The sequence below is a fragment of the Monodelphis domestica genome, chromosome 4 (assembly GCF_027887165.1).
Source record: "Monodelphis domestica isolate mMonDom1 chromosome 4, mMonDom1.pri, whole genome shotgun sequence".
In the NCBI taxonomy this organism is placed as follows: domain Eukaryota; kingdom Metazoa; phylum Chordata; class Mammalia; order Didelphimorphia; family Didelphidae; genus Monodelphis; species Monodelphis domestica.
Genome location: NC_077230.1, coordinates 76,100,334 through 76,116,048, shown reverse-complemented (window position 1 = coordinate 76,116,048; position 15,715 = coordinate 76,100,334). Strand labels below are relative to the sequence as shown.

Sequence of the window (15,715 nt, the reverse complement as noted above, 5' to 3'; positions counted from 1 at the left end):
CGAAGAGTGATAGTGATACAAAAACAAGAAAAAAGAAAGAGAAGTGGATCAGCAAAACACTTTTAAAATATACATAGAGGGGGCATCTGGGTGGCTCAGTAGATTGAGAGAGAGCCAGGCCTAGAGACAGGAGGTCGTGGGTTCAAATCTGTCCTCAGACACTACTCAGACACTGTGTGACCCTGGGCAAGTCACTTAACCCCATTGCCTAGCCCTTACCACTCTTCTGCCTTGGAGCCAATACACAGTAGTGACTCTAAGACGGAAGGTAAGGGTTTTTTAAAAAATTAAAATAATAAAATAAAATAAAATATACATAGAGAAGGGGGCCGCTAGGTGTCTTAGTAGGATAGAGTACCATATTTGGAGAGGGTAGGTTCTGAATTCCAATTTGGCCTAAGACAGTTTTTAGCTGTTTGACCCAGAGCAAATCACTTAATCACCATTGCCTGGCCATTATCACTGTTTTACTGTATTGGTTCTAAGATAGAAGACTGGGGTTATATATATATATATATATATATATATATATATATATACACACAGAGAGAGAGGAAAATTGAGAAGGGAACAGACAAGCAGGGCTGTGCTAGTAATGCCCTGTTAAGTTCAACATATACCTTAAAAAATATAAGTTGTATGTAATTGAGATTTATATTTATTTAATTCTCTTTTGCCTGTTCTCTAACTATGGAAACATTGATATGTGTCAAGTGCATAATAAAAAAGGGATAATTTGAAACCCTTTTAAAGCTTTCCTAAAAAAAAAACAACAGGTTCTTAGTGAGTAGGGAAAATAAAGCTAAGAGAATTTTACCATCATGACCAGTGCATTTGCTTGTCTTTCTTTGGTGAAGAAAATCACCCAAGTTCCTTCTGCCTCACCTTGAAAATGTGTTAGATCCTTACTTCTCAATTTAACCTCATTAGTTACATTGCTTAAGGAAATTAAGAGAATGGAAACTAAATGGATCACACTGACACATTCCCTCCCAAGCAAAGTGATAGAGAATTGTTCTTTGAGCAACATCACTCAAAATAATAGCATTTGCCAATTTACACCAAGAAAAAAAATGATTTCCAACATTGTCATTTCTCAGATATTCAGAGGTCAGCCTTCCGGCAAATTTAACCCTTCAGAACAGTTTCCAATAAGAAAATAAGTTGGAAAAAACCTTTTGACATGCAGTGTAGTTACCTCGATACCCTTGTACACAAGCCTGGCATTTTCTTTTTAAGCCTTGATTATCTAATTGAGTCTTATTTAATATACGAGTCACACAGTTTTGCTGTCTGCTTACATGGCCCAGAGTGAACCAGAGAGACAACAGAATGTAGCAAGTGGATATTAAAGTATAGTGAAAAACCCATTGGACTGGGAATCAGGAGATACGGGTTCCAGGCTGAGGTCCGATGCTATCTCAATGTGTGACTCTTGAGTAAATCATTTCATATCCCTGGACCTCGTTTCCTCACCTCTAAAATGAAGGAACTGGATTATGATTATATTTTTCCCAAGTCCTTTCTTGTCCTGATGTGTGAAGAATCTAACTAGAAATATGCTCGCCATGGTTTTAGAACTGAAAGCCACCCTAGAGTTTATGTAAACTGACCTCATCGATTTATAGGCGAGGAAACTGAGTCCCAGAAAAGATGAGGCTGTTAGATAGGCACAGTGAGTACAATGAGAAGTGATTGTTAATAGTCTGACAGCCAAAGAGAGACAGAAACTAAAGAAGGCACCAACCAGTATTGCCACATAGTCCAGTAATGAATATTCATTACAGTGACCCTAAGCTATTGAGAGACAGTTAAATGATTCTCTTAATGCCCAATGTTCAAAAATGCAGGGAAGTGTGAAGTACATTTTATGAAATTTTCCATCCAAAATGGTCAAAATAAAAAAAAAATTAGAGTGCTTAAAGAGATAAATTGCAGTTATCTAGAAAACTCACTTATGTGGAACATCTCAATCTCTGGTGAAGCTAGATAAATGTGATGTTACTGTCATTTAGCTTTTAGTGCTGGCTGAAATAGGTTGCATTTTTTTAACTTCTGAAAGGGAGGAAAGCCTTTTATTTTGAAATTTAGGATGTCTTGGTAGTTTAGAACTTTAGTAGAGAGAACTAATTTTTGTTTCAAATCTTTAGAATAAAGATATCCTGTCAGCCATCCTAGTTATATAATGTATGTTGTCATCTGGACTGAGAAAGAGTTGCTCATACTTAGTTGTTTTACTTTGTAATGCGTCATTATAAGTGACCAAAAACATCATACAGGAAGTTGTTTGTATGCTTTTTCATTGCTTATGTAACTTGCAAGCAGAAAATGTTCTTGAGACCAGATGGCAAAGAACAGTCAATTGCAAGTTCCATTCTCCAGATGCATTGATGTTTCTTGTCTTCTTGAAGTCAGTTCAAATACATTTGTAAACCCAACCCTAACCCTTACTATTTCCTTGCAGCCAGATCTAGTTTTGGTAGCCAGAAATTTGGGGGAGGGGAGATATTTAATCACTGTACCCTCCCAGGTCAAGTTGAACTAAAAGATAGAGCTGCCACATAATTTGTCATTGGAGAGGTTAGTTCTATTTGCTTTTGCACTGTAGACAAAGTGATGTATGGCTAGTCACTGTGCAGAGTATTGGGGGTGACCAAGCTTTTTATTGAGCAAAAGATTTATATCTTGCAAGCCTCCTTTGTATAAGATGTCATAGGGATGGCATATGTTCTACCTTTTCTCAGTGAATGGAAAGTTGTGTTTTGTTTTTTTTCCTAACATAGAACTCCCATGAGCTGAAGTGAAGTGCTTTTTGTCACAAATTTCCTTATAAATGAAGATAATATGTCTACGTGAAATATGAAAAATATCCCCCTGTCTATTTTTAAAGTTTCCAAAACCATCTCCAAGCCTCAGCCAACTTGAGCCTAGACAGAATTTCCTTGGAAAGTGGCAATTCACAGGAGTTTCGAGTTGATTTTAAAAGTTTGCCCTTTCTCTTTAATTCCTACTAATCACTGAACCTTTTAGTATATGGTGAATTTTTCCAAAGTACCACCATCTGTTTAGTAAGATAAATATGTTGACCACGTCTCTAGAATATGATTTCCAAACTTTCTATAAATATATATGTGAGCAGCCCCAAAGTCTTTGTGCAATTAAAGCCTATTGACCTACTTCTTACTGTTGGAACAAGTCATTGTCCTATATTGAGCCTCCTGGCCAGAGGCTGCACATGGTGTCTATCTTTTCCCAAGAGGTGTGCATTTTCCATTATCTTTACTCTCAGAACTAAAATCTGGAAAATTTTAACCATGAGGATTAATTGTCAAATGTCTCAATAGCATGGTGTATTCCATCTAAGCATCCTTTTGGAAGACTCATTTGCCCTTTGGCTTTAACCAAAATTCTTTGGAATTTATACTTGTATGTAAAAGACCTTTTAGCCATTTTGTAGGATATCCTTCCATGGAAATATAATCTTAATGCAGAGTTACTGAAATAAGGGTCATCTCTAAAGAATCATTATAATTCAAGAATGACAGATCAGGAAACTGAGCCTAAGAGAACCCATTTCTTTGTTTAAAACCCTTACTTTCCCTCTTGGAATCAATACTGCAAGGATTCCAAGATAAAAGAGTAATAAGGGCTAGGCAATGGGGATTAAATGACTTGCCCAGGGTCACACAGCTATGAAGTATCTGAGGTCACATTTGAACACAGGACCTTCCATCTCAATCCACTGGGCCACCTAGATGCCCCTGAAAACTCATTCTTTCAGGGGTTTTTTATTCCTGATCTGGCTGCCAATTTAAATCAATTTGACATTGATTTTAATTTCTACCCTCCACATTGACTTGTAGATAATTATCTTTCAACAATCTTGTAAATGAGCACTGACTCCCAGTAAAGGAAGGTCAGCATTCACACAGCAGTATATTACTACCGAGGATCTCTTTATTTTGTCCCTTTGTTTCTTACCTTTTCAACCTGACCTTTACCCAATGCTCTGCTCACTTAGACCTCATAATATTTTCCCCAACTCATTCAAAAAACTGATCACTGTAACAGGTAACAATGACCTCAAATCACATCCGTAGACATACTGTAAGGGAAAGGAGCTTAAACTCTCATCTCCCATCACCAGATCTAATATGTCCCACAGACAGGCCAAAAGCTGGTGCCTGAAAGAAATGAAGTCAAATATAAATGAAGCCATGGTAGATATAAATGAAAATAGCAATAAAATGGACCTTGGTATCTTCTATAGCATTATACTTGTACATGCATCCTTCATGGACTTGGGTTACTAATTTAAATCACATTCATTTACAGGGCAGGATAATGCCATTTATTTGGGGTCCTAAAACTGTTGCAGTGAAAAGTGAAAAGAACTTTTTTACAAAGCTGTCCTGAAATTTTCCTGCATTTTCCATGACCATCTTCATGGCAGTTAAGATTCCTTGTGAAAAGTGCAATAATTTAAACTTCAGAATCTGGATATAATGGTACCTTAGCCATCCATTTAATCTCAAAATGCCAGGAGATGACATGGAATTCCTGGGGTCCAGTGGTAGGTTTTTTTAACCCTTACCTTCTGTCTTATTGGTTCTAAGGCAGAAGAGTGGTAAGGGCTAGGCAATAAGGTTAAGTGACTTGCCCAGGGTCACCCAGCTAGGAAGTGTCTGAGGTCAGATTTGAACCCAGGACCTCCCATCTCTAGGCCTGGCTCTCAATCCACTGAGCTACCCAGCTGCTCCCTCCAGTGGTAGTTTTAAGTGTCAGAAGGAAAATGCAAAGACAGAAGATGTAGGGTCATTATCAAGGTGCTCTCCCTATTATGATACAAGAGCACTACTGCTTCAGAAGCTATAAGGCCAACTCACTTTCTGATCACAATTTTAACTGGAGCAAAAATATGTAATAGTCAGCTATTTTTTCTCTCTTTCTTTTTTTCTTCCTTCTTTTCTCTCTCCTCTACCTCTCTTACTTCCTCCCTACTGCCTCCCTCTTTCTCCTTCCTGTTCCTTCCTCTCTCCTTCCCTCTCTTTTCTAGGTAAACAAGCTAATGTTGTAATCACTCCATCAGCGAGTGTTCAATGAGTATTTTCTGAAATCCAAGCTAGAATATAAACTTATTTACAACATGATCTCATGAGGCCACAATAAAAATGGGGCTGTAAAACCAATATATGAAACAAGTAGACAATACAAGAAATTATATATGTTGAATTATATGCTATAGTCTTCAAACAGGAGTTCAGAAAAAGAGGGCAAAGGCCAGCAAGTCAGAAAAGGCTTCACAGAGCTGGACTTGATGTTGGGGGCCAGGAGGGTAAGGAGAGCTTGGCTAGGTGGAGAGAAGATGAAGAGGACAATGTGAGGGAGCAGCGAGGTGGCTCAGTGGATTGAGTGCCAGGCCCAGAGACCAGAGGTCCTGGGTTCAAACCTGGTAGTAGACTCTACTTAGCCATGTGAGCTAGAGCAAGCCACTTAACGCCTGTTGCCTAGTTCTCACTGCTCTTCTGCCTTGTGCCATACACAGTACTGATTCTAAGACAAAAAGTAAGAGACAGTAATGTGAGCAACATCGTAGGTGGGGGAATGATCAAGGCACAAATGAAAGGAGTTGTCTATGTGCATACATACCTTTGATCTATATCATTTATTCTGTCATCTGTCCTGCAAAGCTCCATGACTTCTGGGCTTTCAGGAAACAATAAACTGAGAACCAACATTAAAACCATTTGCACTTTGAAATCGATTATAAATATCCAACTATAAGCATGTTGGAGAAGGACAACAGCAAGACACAATATTTCCACAACCATAAACATTGTGTAGATGTTCTCTGTGTTACAAAGGGTTAAAGAACCTTCTATCTTTTCAGTGATCAAAATTAGTTCTCATGCTAATTATATTCAAGTAAATGATTCAAACAGAGCCACATATTTGCAATTTCGTGTTTAACAGGGCTTTATTTCTTTATGAAGACAAGAGCTTGGAAGGAAAATATCCAGGGCCTCGATTCACAAGTAACCCAGTCTAATACACATGCATATATAAGTAGGAACCTCATTTGAGAAAGAGTTGGGGAAAAGGAGGAGAGGAAGGATTTTCTCTTTTCTACATCACCTCTGAAGTGAAAAATCGAAGTGAGTTGAATATTTATTAAGTGGCTGTTTGAACAAAGTGTTCTATATACTGTATAAAAGCTAATTAATATTAATTAATACTTGATACTAAAGGAGAGGCAGATGTAGTTGATGTGTTGGTTGGTTTTGCTGAACTGCTTTTTTCCTCCTTTCTAAATCTTTGTGACAAGGGAGGGCTCACTGGGTGGAGAAGAGGTAGGGATATATTTTAAAATAAATGGCATGTAAAAACCAAACACATTAGTTAAAGAAAAAAAAAACTGCTAAGGAGCCAGGTACTCTACCCTCTAGAAGTTTAAATCTAAGGCAGAGCACACTATCTAGGAATAAAGATGTTCTAGAAACACTTTGGCAAGGGGGTGAGTATTCAGCATAATTTGCTTTACTCTTTGGAGATATTATGTTTTTATGTGGTTGAACCACAGGATTCTTAAAGATAGTAAACATGTATATGAATAGAAATGAAGATGAATGACAAAAGAGGAGAGAGGGCGCATTAAAATAAGTTTTCACAGTTTTATGTTTAGAATGCTGCATATACAGGAAAGCCCATCAAATCAATATACTGAGCAGTTTCTATATATCTAGTGTAGCTATAGGTTTATCTACAGATAAATATATATTTGTTAATTACATGTCATTTTACATTATACATAACTTCATTTTATATAGATATATCTATAGTTTTCATCACCCATTACTTATAAAAATGGCCAGTCATGTTGTTATTTTGGTATTCCATTTCCTTTATCTCCATCAGTTTGTTGGGTCTAAATAAAATATAGGACAGAAGCCATTCCGCTTCATTCGTCTTTCGGTAGGAGTTCTGGAGCCATTTCAGAACTACCGTACTATCGTAAGGAAATCCACACCACTGCCACCTCTGAAATCACTTCATGCTTACTTTTTGCAGAGAGGGTGCACGAAATCATACTCTGCACCTCAGTAATGTTTAGTGCCTTGCCAGAGGATGGAGATTGTCATGAGAGCTCTGCATAGGCAGCATCATTCAGGGACACAAAAGCATGAGCTCCAAGCTTGAGGTGATGAGGAGAGTTGGCCAACCCGGATGTGTTTATCATTATCAAGTTGTCAGCTCCCATCCTCCAGCAGTGGTATTTCTATAACTCAGAACAAAACAATAATCCACTTCCGGGCTATAAAAGTGCCCAAATGAATCCCAGCCGACGTGCCAGTGCTCAGTTATGCTTGATGCAGTTGACAGGTGTGGCTTGGAATTTTAGGTGAATATAGCTGCTCCCCCGAATCTTGGGCCATTCATTGCTGATGGTTGAGGCTGAAAGGACACAGAACAAACCTTTTCACCTTCCACAAATAGTTGCTCTCTTCAGAAAGTCCCAGTAATTCAGTGAGAAGGGCATATGAATGAGAAAGGAATTGTACAGGCTATAGTTAAGTGCTATCTTTGAGTCTATCAGTACCACTGGTGGATAGAAATTAGTCACCTCTCTTGGTACATAAAATACACCAAAAACGCTAGCAGAAGGTGCTACTTCCCACCATTTTACTTACATCTTTGTTTGGGCTCATTTAATGATCGCTACTTTTATGGGTACCCATTTGGTTCCTTTTAAAAGGAAAGACAGTTGAGTTTCCATCTGTGATTTTAGCCTTTATAGAATTGCAGGTATGAAAAATCCATCCACTGATACAGATTGGCAACTCCCCTATAACTTATAGTCTTAAATATTAAGTTAAATGTTTAACATAGTCTTTAAAATTTGCCTTATGTGCCGATAGGTTAAGGGGCTTGCCTTATGGTGTTCATACAACTCTCAAGTATTCAAGATAAAGCATGAGCACACATCTTCCTGACTTCATCTACTTACATAGGAGAAAGAGTTTTGTTTCTTCAGCCCAAGACCATATCCATCAAAGGCCATCAAAGATAGAGAAAATGCTGTTGTGAAGAATATTTTAGCCATGCCATACTTTATGCTTCCAGTAGTGAGGTTTCCCTTACTGAGAACTGCCAAGTTCTCTGCCAAGCAGCTAGGTGGTGCAGTGGGTAGAGTGCCCAGCCTGAATATAGTCATACTCCTCTTCCTGAGTTCAAATTTGGACTCTGATACGTACTAGCTGTATGACCCTTGGCAAGTCACTTAACCTCTTTTGCCTCCGTTTCCTTATCTTTAAATGAGCTGAAGAAGAAAATGGCAAAATTCAGGATCTTTGCTGGGTCACAAAGAATCAGACACAACTGAAACAACCAAACAACAAATCATCACTGTGGACTACTCTGGGAGAATATTTGTAGCCCTTTGAAAAGGAAGGAATGATTGTAATTTATTTCCCCTTCTCTTCCTATCTTTCTTTTTCCTTTCTTCTCTTTATCCTTCTTTACTTAACATCTCTTTACAATCTTCCTGGTCATGGATTTGAGAAACCAATAACCACTTCAGAAAGAAGTATTAAGGGACAACTGGGTGGCTCAGTGGGTAGAAACCCAGGCCTAGAAATTGGAGGTCCTGGGTTCAAATCTGGCCTCACACTTCCCAGCTATGTGACCCTGGGCAAGTCACTTAACCCCCATTGCCCAGCCCTTACCGTTCTTCTGCCTTAGAACCAATACATAGTATTAATTCTAAGGTGGAAAGTAGGGCTAAAAAAAAAAAGAAGTATTAAGATCTGTTCTGAGGGAATGTTACCTCTCCTTACAGAGAGTTCTGCCCATTCACCATTCTGTATCCCAGAACAACTGAGTTTCAGCAAAACTATCTCAGGTACTTATTAAAGACACCACATCAGGCATGAAGAAAGTAAGTGAGGTCCAAGTATGTAGCCTTTCCACCAGTTTGACTGGTAAAATACATAGTTTCGTGTTTGGGTAGCTACAGTTCATCTCATGATGTATGATGGAGATAAAAGAGGAGGGAATGAAGAAGTCTCTGTGTACTTTTTCCTAATCTACTCAATTCTATTCATTATTTTCCCCTTTGGTTTTCTGAGAGTGAACACTGAAATAGTACTGCCTACAGATATTTTATTTAGGATGAGGAGGATGCAGTAATATAGAGATGTTTATCTGAAAAACCTGCATGATTTCTTTCCTTCAGTCTCTTTGATTTGTTGGTCAACCCCCTTCATTAGTTTTGCCTCATCCATATGGTTATTTCCAATGAAAATAATACCTCTAGAATTTTTTAAACCCTTAAGTTCAGTCTTAGAATCAGTATCGTGTATTGGTTCCAAGGCAGAAGAGTGATAAGGGCTGGGAAATGGGGGTCAAGTGACTTGCCCAGGGTCACACCGCTGGGAAGTGTCTGAGGCCAGATTTGAACCCAGGACCTCCCGTCTCTAGGTCTGGTTCTCAATCCACTGAGCCACCCAGCTGCCCCCTCAAGAATTTTTTAAAGGCACTTTCTCTATTTTTTCTATTTCTGTACTTGGTTTTCATCTCCTTGAATGGGTGAACAAGTAGACATCGTGTCTACCTTATAACATACCACAAGCCACAGAAGTCTTAAGAATAGAGAGTTTTCTCCTGCAAAGTGAAGAGCTCAAGTGAATGGTCACCTCATAGAATCATGTAAACCAGAGGCTAAAAGTACTGTTTTCAATTGCATCCTGGATACAGGCAATTTCTGCAGTTACTGTAGCCAAGAAGCTTGGAAATATTATCTCTAGACAAGTAAAGGGGAAGAAGAGAGGGACTACCTGCAAAAATTAGGTGCCACCTGTGAAGGCTGTGGTATATCCAGTGAAATGAACCCTCTGCTTTCCAGTGTGAGATTTTGCTCAAATAATAGTGTTATCGAAGCTGTCTTTTGGTGTCTTTGGCGGTCCTCTGTTATTTCACACTGCCAAAAGAGAAGTATGCTTTTTCATATTGCCATCCAGTTAGCTTGCTCAGTTAGGAAGATCAGTCATCGTGCAACTCTTGATTTATCCAGTATATTTTTAAAAATCAAGCAAATTTAAGCTGTCCTGCTCTCTTTGCCCTCCGAGTCTCCTCCTTGTCTGACTGTATGATGAGGCTTTGGGAGGAGAGACAGACAGACAGACAGACAGGAGAGGAGAGGAGAGAGAGAGAGAGAGAGAGAGAGAGAGAGAGAGAGAGAGAGAGAGAGAGAGAGAGAGAGAGAGAGAGAGAGAGAGAGAGAGAGAGAAGGAGAGAGAGAGAGAGAGAGAGAGAGAGAGAAGGAGAGAGAGAGAGAGAGAGAGAGAGAGGAGAGAGAGAGAGAAGGAGAGAAGGAGAGAGAGAGAGAGAGAGAGAGAGAGAGAGAGAGAGAGAGAGAGAGAGAGAGAGAGAGAGAGAGAGAGAGGGAGAGAGTGTACGCGTGTGTCTGGGAGGTAGACAGATTCCCTACCTGGAAATGGCTTGCTATTATTAGACATTCAGTTACCAGGGGTTATGTAAGACAATTGAAGCTCTGTTTTTTAACAGAGACATGATTCATACTGCTTGTAGTAACAGTAACCACCTCCAACGAGACAGAAACCAGACACAGACAAAGGCTGGAGAAATCGATGCCGGCTTAGTACAGCCATTCTCTTGATACCTTCTGCCTCTCAATCAGAGCACTTGGGTTATCAGAAGAGGTTACTGCTCACTCTGAATCCCTTGTGTTTCGTGGGGTTGCCAGGTGGCTTCATGGGCACTTGGGGTTTTCGGAGGAGAAAGCCAGGCCTTGAGAATCTGGGATGTCACATCCCAGATAAGTCTCCACACCAATCTACTGATTCTGGTTGGCATACTGGTCCCGCGCGGGCCAGCCCATGACCATCACCAGCACTTCTGCTCTGAACTCTGAGTAGCTCCTCCTGGGAAAAGTTGGAACTGAAATAAAATATTTGATTCAGCTACACAATTAGCTTTCCTCCCATGATGCCATATATCAGTATACTGGAAGAGGTGAAGTTGGAAGGGGATTTGAGCTTGTGCCAAAACTTTTTTTTTTTAACAGCATCTCTGGAAACCTGAATGAAACTAGCCTGGATGTGAGTCCCCCAAAGACTGATCTGTTTCATAATTTCCTCCAGTGACTTCTGGTGGAGGAAATAACTAGTCAGAATTTATGGTCCCTCCCTAGTAATAGTCATTGTAAATCCTTTGGTCTAGTTTTGATCTTCTAGAGCAGTGGTTCTCCACCTTTCTAATGCCGTGACCCCGCAATGCAGTTCCTCATGTTGTAGTGACCCCAAACCAAAAAATTATTTTGGTGACTCCTTCAAAACTGTCATTTTGCTCCAGTTATGATTCAGAATGTAAATACCTGATATGCATTATGTATTCTCATGGCTACAAACTGAGAGGTTGAGAACCACTGATCTAGAACAAGGGTTGACAAACCAATGCCTATGAATTGAAGTTGGTGCAGTCAGTCTTCATACATCCTGCAAACTAAGAATGGTTCTTTTAAAAATATTTTAAATGAATTTTTGTTGTATTTAAACATGTAAAAAACATTTTAGCTCCCAGACAGTATGAACAAAAGACAGCATGCTAGGCTTCACACTCAGGCTGTGCTTTGCTGACCCCTAATCTAGAATCATAGAATTTTAGAGGTGATAGGTACCTTAGAGACCATCTAGTTGAACTGCAAGGCAATGAGGTAGCTTAGTGGATAGAGCCCTGGGCTTAAAATCAGAGAGACTCATCAAATCAAGCCTTAGACACTTACTAGCTATGTGACCCTGGGTAAGTCACTTAACCCTGTTTGCCTCAGTTCTCTCATTTATAAAATTAAATGAAGAAGGAAATGGCAAACTACTCCAGTATCTTTGCCAAGAAAACTCCAAATGGGATCATGAAGAGTCAGACAGGCCTGAAACAACTTGAACAACAAAGGCCAGCTGCACAGATGAAGAAACTTAGGCTAGAGAAATTAAGTGATTTGATTAAGACCACACAGGTGAGAAGAAAGGAAAGAAGGAAGGAAGGACCTGCTATGTGCCAGGAACAGTACTAACTGCTTTACAATTATTATCTAATTTGATCCTCACAATAACCCAGGGAGGTAGGTGTTATTTTGATACTCATTTACAGTTGAGGAAACTGAGGCAGACAGCAGTTAAATGACTTGCCCCAGGGTCACACAGCTACGTTTATTAGACTGGATTTAGCACCCTATCTACTGTGCCCCCATTTGCTGGTAAACAGCAGGTTGGACCCTGTCCTTCTGACTTTCAGGGTCCATTGAACTTTGTCCATGGCTTAGTACATGGTTTGCTTAATAGTTGTTATGACTGACAATGACCATGAGCATTAATGTTCCAGTAACATCCATTCATCTTTGCTGTTTGAAGGAGAAAAAAAATAGATGAGACTACAAAACGTTTTGAAGAAAGATACTCAGAAATATGAGATAGAACAACTTGTAGAGTTCTGAATTTAGAATTTTAAAAACTGTGTTCCATTTCTACCCTGAAAAATGATACCCATGGTATATATAACCACAAGCAAGTCTGTTAACCTCTCTAAGCCAGAGTTCCCATGTCTGTAAAATCATAGGACTGGACTATATGGATTCAGAGGTCCCTTTTAGCTCTAAATCTATGACCATGTAAGCATTCAGAAAATAGCTGATAATCTTGTTCTTGTGGCCTTTTGCTCACCAAACAGGCATTCACCCTTCAGTGTTGTTGCCCCAAGATTTAAAAAATACAGTGGGCAGCAAAAATTAACAAGCTAATATGCCCTAAAATCCCAAGTTGAAAAAGGAATGATTCTCTCCCACTAATAATAATTATCACCATAATAAGCTGTTGTGAATAGTATTAAGAAGGCACAGAGAATTTTATATTTGCAGCATACTTTGCTATTATTATCTTGCTTGTTTTATATATAGCAAAGTACCTAACTATATTAAAATGGGCATAAAAACATTTTATTTATAAAATAGCTTTATAATGCTATCGTGCATCTATGTAGTACTTTGTATCCAAGAAGGTAGCAAAGTATTTTCTCTTGAAACATGAAAAATATTTTTGCTGTACTTTTATGGAGTCGAATATAGGCTTGCTTCACTCAGATATTGTTATTTCATGAGAATTCTTTTGACTGGGCACGAAAGAGGTCCAGTTTTTGACCCAAGCTCTACCACCACTTCTCGCTATTACTGAGCTTTATATATAGGCTTATTAGTAAGTAGTTCACTCAGCAAATTCCATTCCCCTTAATACCTGCTTCTGGCACAAACCTGGCATAAAACTTATTATATCTCCTCCCATGATGTTTTGATGAAGGTCAGTGGAAAGAAGAGAAGGCTGGTTTTGCATCTCAATCACTGGTCACAGTTAATTTTATCTCTATCAACAAGTAGCTATTGAAAAGTGGAGGAATTCCATGGGGACTGGAACAACCTCCAGGAAGTGATGCAGAGTGAAAGGAGTCTCAACCAGGAGAACATTGTACCCAGAGATAGCTACACTGTGGCACAATCGAATGTAATGGACTTCTCCATTAGTGGCAATGCAGTGATCCTGAACAACCAGGAGGGATTTATGAGAAAGAACACTATCCACATTCAGAGGAAACACTGTGGGAGTAGAAACACAGAAGAAAAACAACTGCTTAATCACATGGGTCGAGAGGATATGATTGGGGATATAGATACTAAATGAACATCCTAGTGCAAACATCAACATAGAAATAGGTTCTGATCAAGGACACATGTAATACCCAATGAAATTGCACATGGGCTGCGGGAAGGGTGGGGAGGGGAGGGAGGGAAATAATATAATTCTTGTAACCAAGGAATAATGTTCTAAATTGACTAAACAAATTAACTTTAATTTTTAAAAAATAGCCTTGAAAAGGGCTCAGCAAAAACAAACAAACAAACAAACAAGTAACTATTGAATATCTGCGATGTGGGGGGAGCTAAGTGGCCCAGTGGATAGAATGCCAGGCCTGGATTCAGGAAGATTCATCTTCCTGGGTTCAAATCTGGCCTCAGACAACTTCTTAGCTGGGTGACTCTGGACATGTCACTTAATCCTGTTTGATTCAGTTTCCTCATTTTTAAAATGAACAAGAGAAAAAAATGGTAAGCCACTTCAATATCTTTGCCAAGAAAACCCGAAAGGGGTCAGGAAGAGTCAGGCGCGATCAAAAATAACTGGAAAATATTTACTATGGACTAGGCATTGTGCTGGGTACTGAGAAGAAAAGAAGCCTTCAAGAAGTTAATTATCTGGTAGGGGAGGTAATACTTGTTCATAAAAGATAAATAACAAGAAGTAGTATATGATCAGTTGACAGGCATTCAGACAAAATAGGAGGGCGCTTATCATTGGAAACTCAGACTGGACTTGATCAGGATCTTGAAATAAGGGAAAAATAGATAAGTAAGGAGCAAGGAACATTGTAGGAAGAGAGTGTAATAGAAAGGATACAGCTCTTTTTACTTACCCTCTTCTCACTCACTTCCCAACTGTTTGCAAACTGTCTTCCATGTTTATTACTCAACTGGAATTTCTCTCTCTGGTGTTATTAATAATATTAGAGTTGACAAATCTGTTAACCTTTTCTCCATCTTCATTCTCTATTGCATTTGACATTTGTCCATTATTTTCTCATGAATACTTATGGATATGAACAGAGAGGACTCCGGGTTTGGGGTTTTTTATATGCTACTCTCCTTTTCCTGATTATCCTCCAGTCTTTCTGACTGCACCTGTGTCCTGTATTCCATCAGTACTCTTCACTCAGTATACTCCAAAGGACAGACAAATTCTCTCTCTCTCTCTCTCTCTCTCTCTCTCTCTCTCTCTCTCTCTCTCTCTCCTCCTTCCCTCCCTCCCTCCCTCTCTCTCTCTCCCTCCCTCCCTCCCTCCATCCCTCCCTCCATCCCCCTCTCCCTCTCCCTCTCCCTCTCCCTCGTTGTCTCTCTCCCTCTCCCTCTCCACTATCTTACTCAATGCACTTATTGCCTCTGGAATAAAATATAAACTCCTCTGACATTTAAGGCCCTTTATTTACATCCTGGTCTCAACCTACTAGTCAAACTCTTTTTAAATATCAGTCCTCTTTATATACATCAGTACCTCATCATCCCATAGCTTGGGACTATGTCAGTAGTCTGCTGATAGGTCTCCCTAACCTAGAGTTTCTCTCCACTTATATCATCCTTCACCAAGCCATCAATTCATTTTCCTAAAGCACAACTCTGTTGGCATTACCCTTATCCCATTCAATCAACTCCAGTGACTCCTGTTACCTCAAGTATCAAATAGTGGAGGGGGGGAGGGGAGGGGGGAGAGAGAGAGAGAGATCTTTGGCTTTGAATGTCCTCCATAAACACTGTGATCCAGTGATGCTGCCATTGTTGCTATTTCCTCTCATCAGACTGTCTATCTCCTAGCACTAGGCACCTTGCTGTCCCATGTGCCTTGAACTCTTTCTCTCTTTATCACTTGCTACTGGCATTCCTGGCTTCGTTTGAGTCTCAACTAAGATCCTACCTTCTTTGAGAAGCCTTTCCTGAATTCCCTTAATGCCAGTGCCTCCTCCCCCCGCTCCCCGCGCCATATTGTTTCCAACTTATCCCATCTGTAGCTCATTTGCAAATGATTACTTGTGTGTAGTCTTCCTC

General features: G+C 39.5%; 1 protein-coding gene and 1 long non-coding RNA gene across 34 annotated transcripts in view; one reads left to right on the top strand and one right to left on the bottom strand.

Moving 5' to 3' along the window:
• Positions 1–15,715, top strand: part of ZBTB20 (zinc finger and BTB domain containing 20) — a 1,063,249-nt gene that overhangs the window by 949,038 nt on the left and 98,496 nt on the right. The gene's annotated exons all lie outside the window — the stretch shown is intronic.
• Positions 6,878–10,308, bottom strand: LOC130454080 (uncharacterized). The gene is made up of 2 exons (XR_008911751.1): positions 9,834–10,308; positions 6,878–7,452 (listed from the first exon to the last, which is right to left on the bottom strand). It is a non-coding gene; the product is annotated as an uncharacterized LOC130454080 (long non-coding RNA).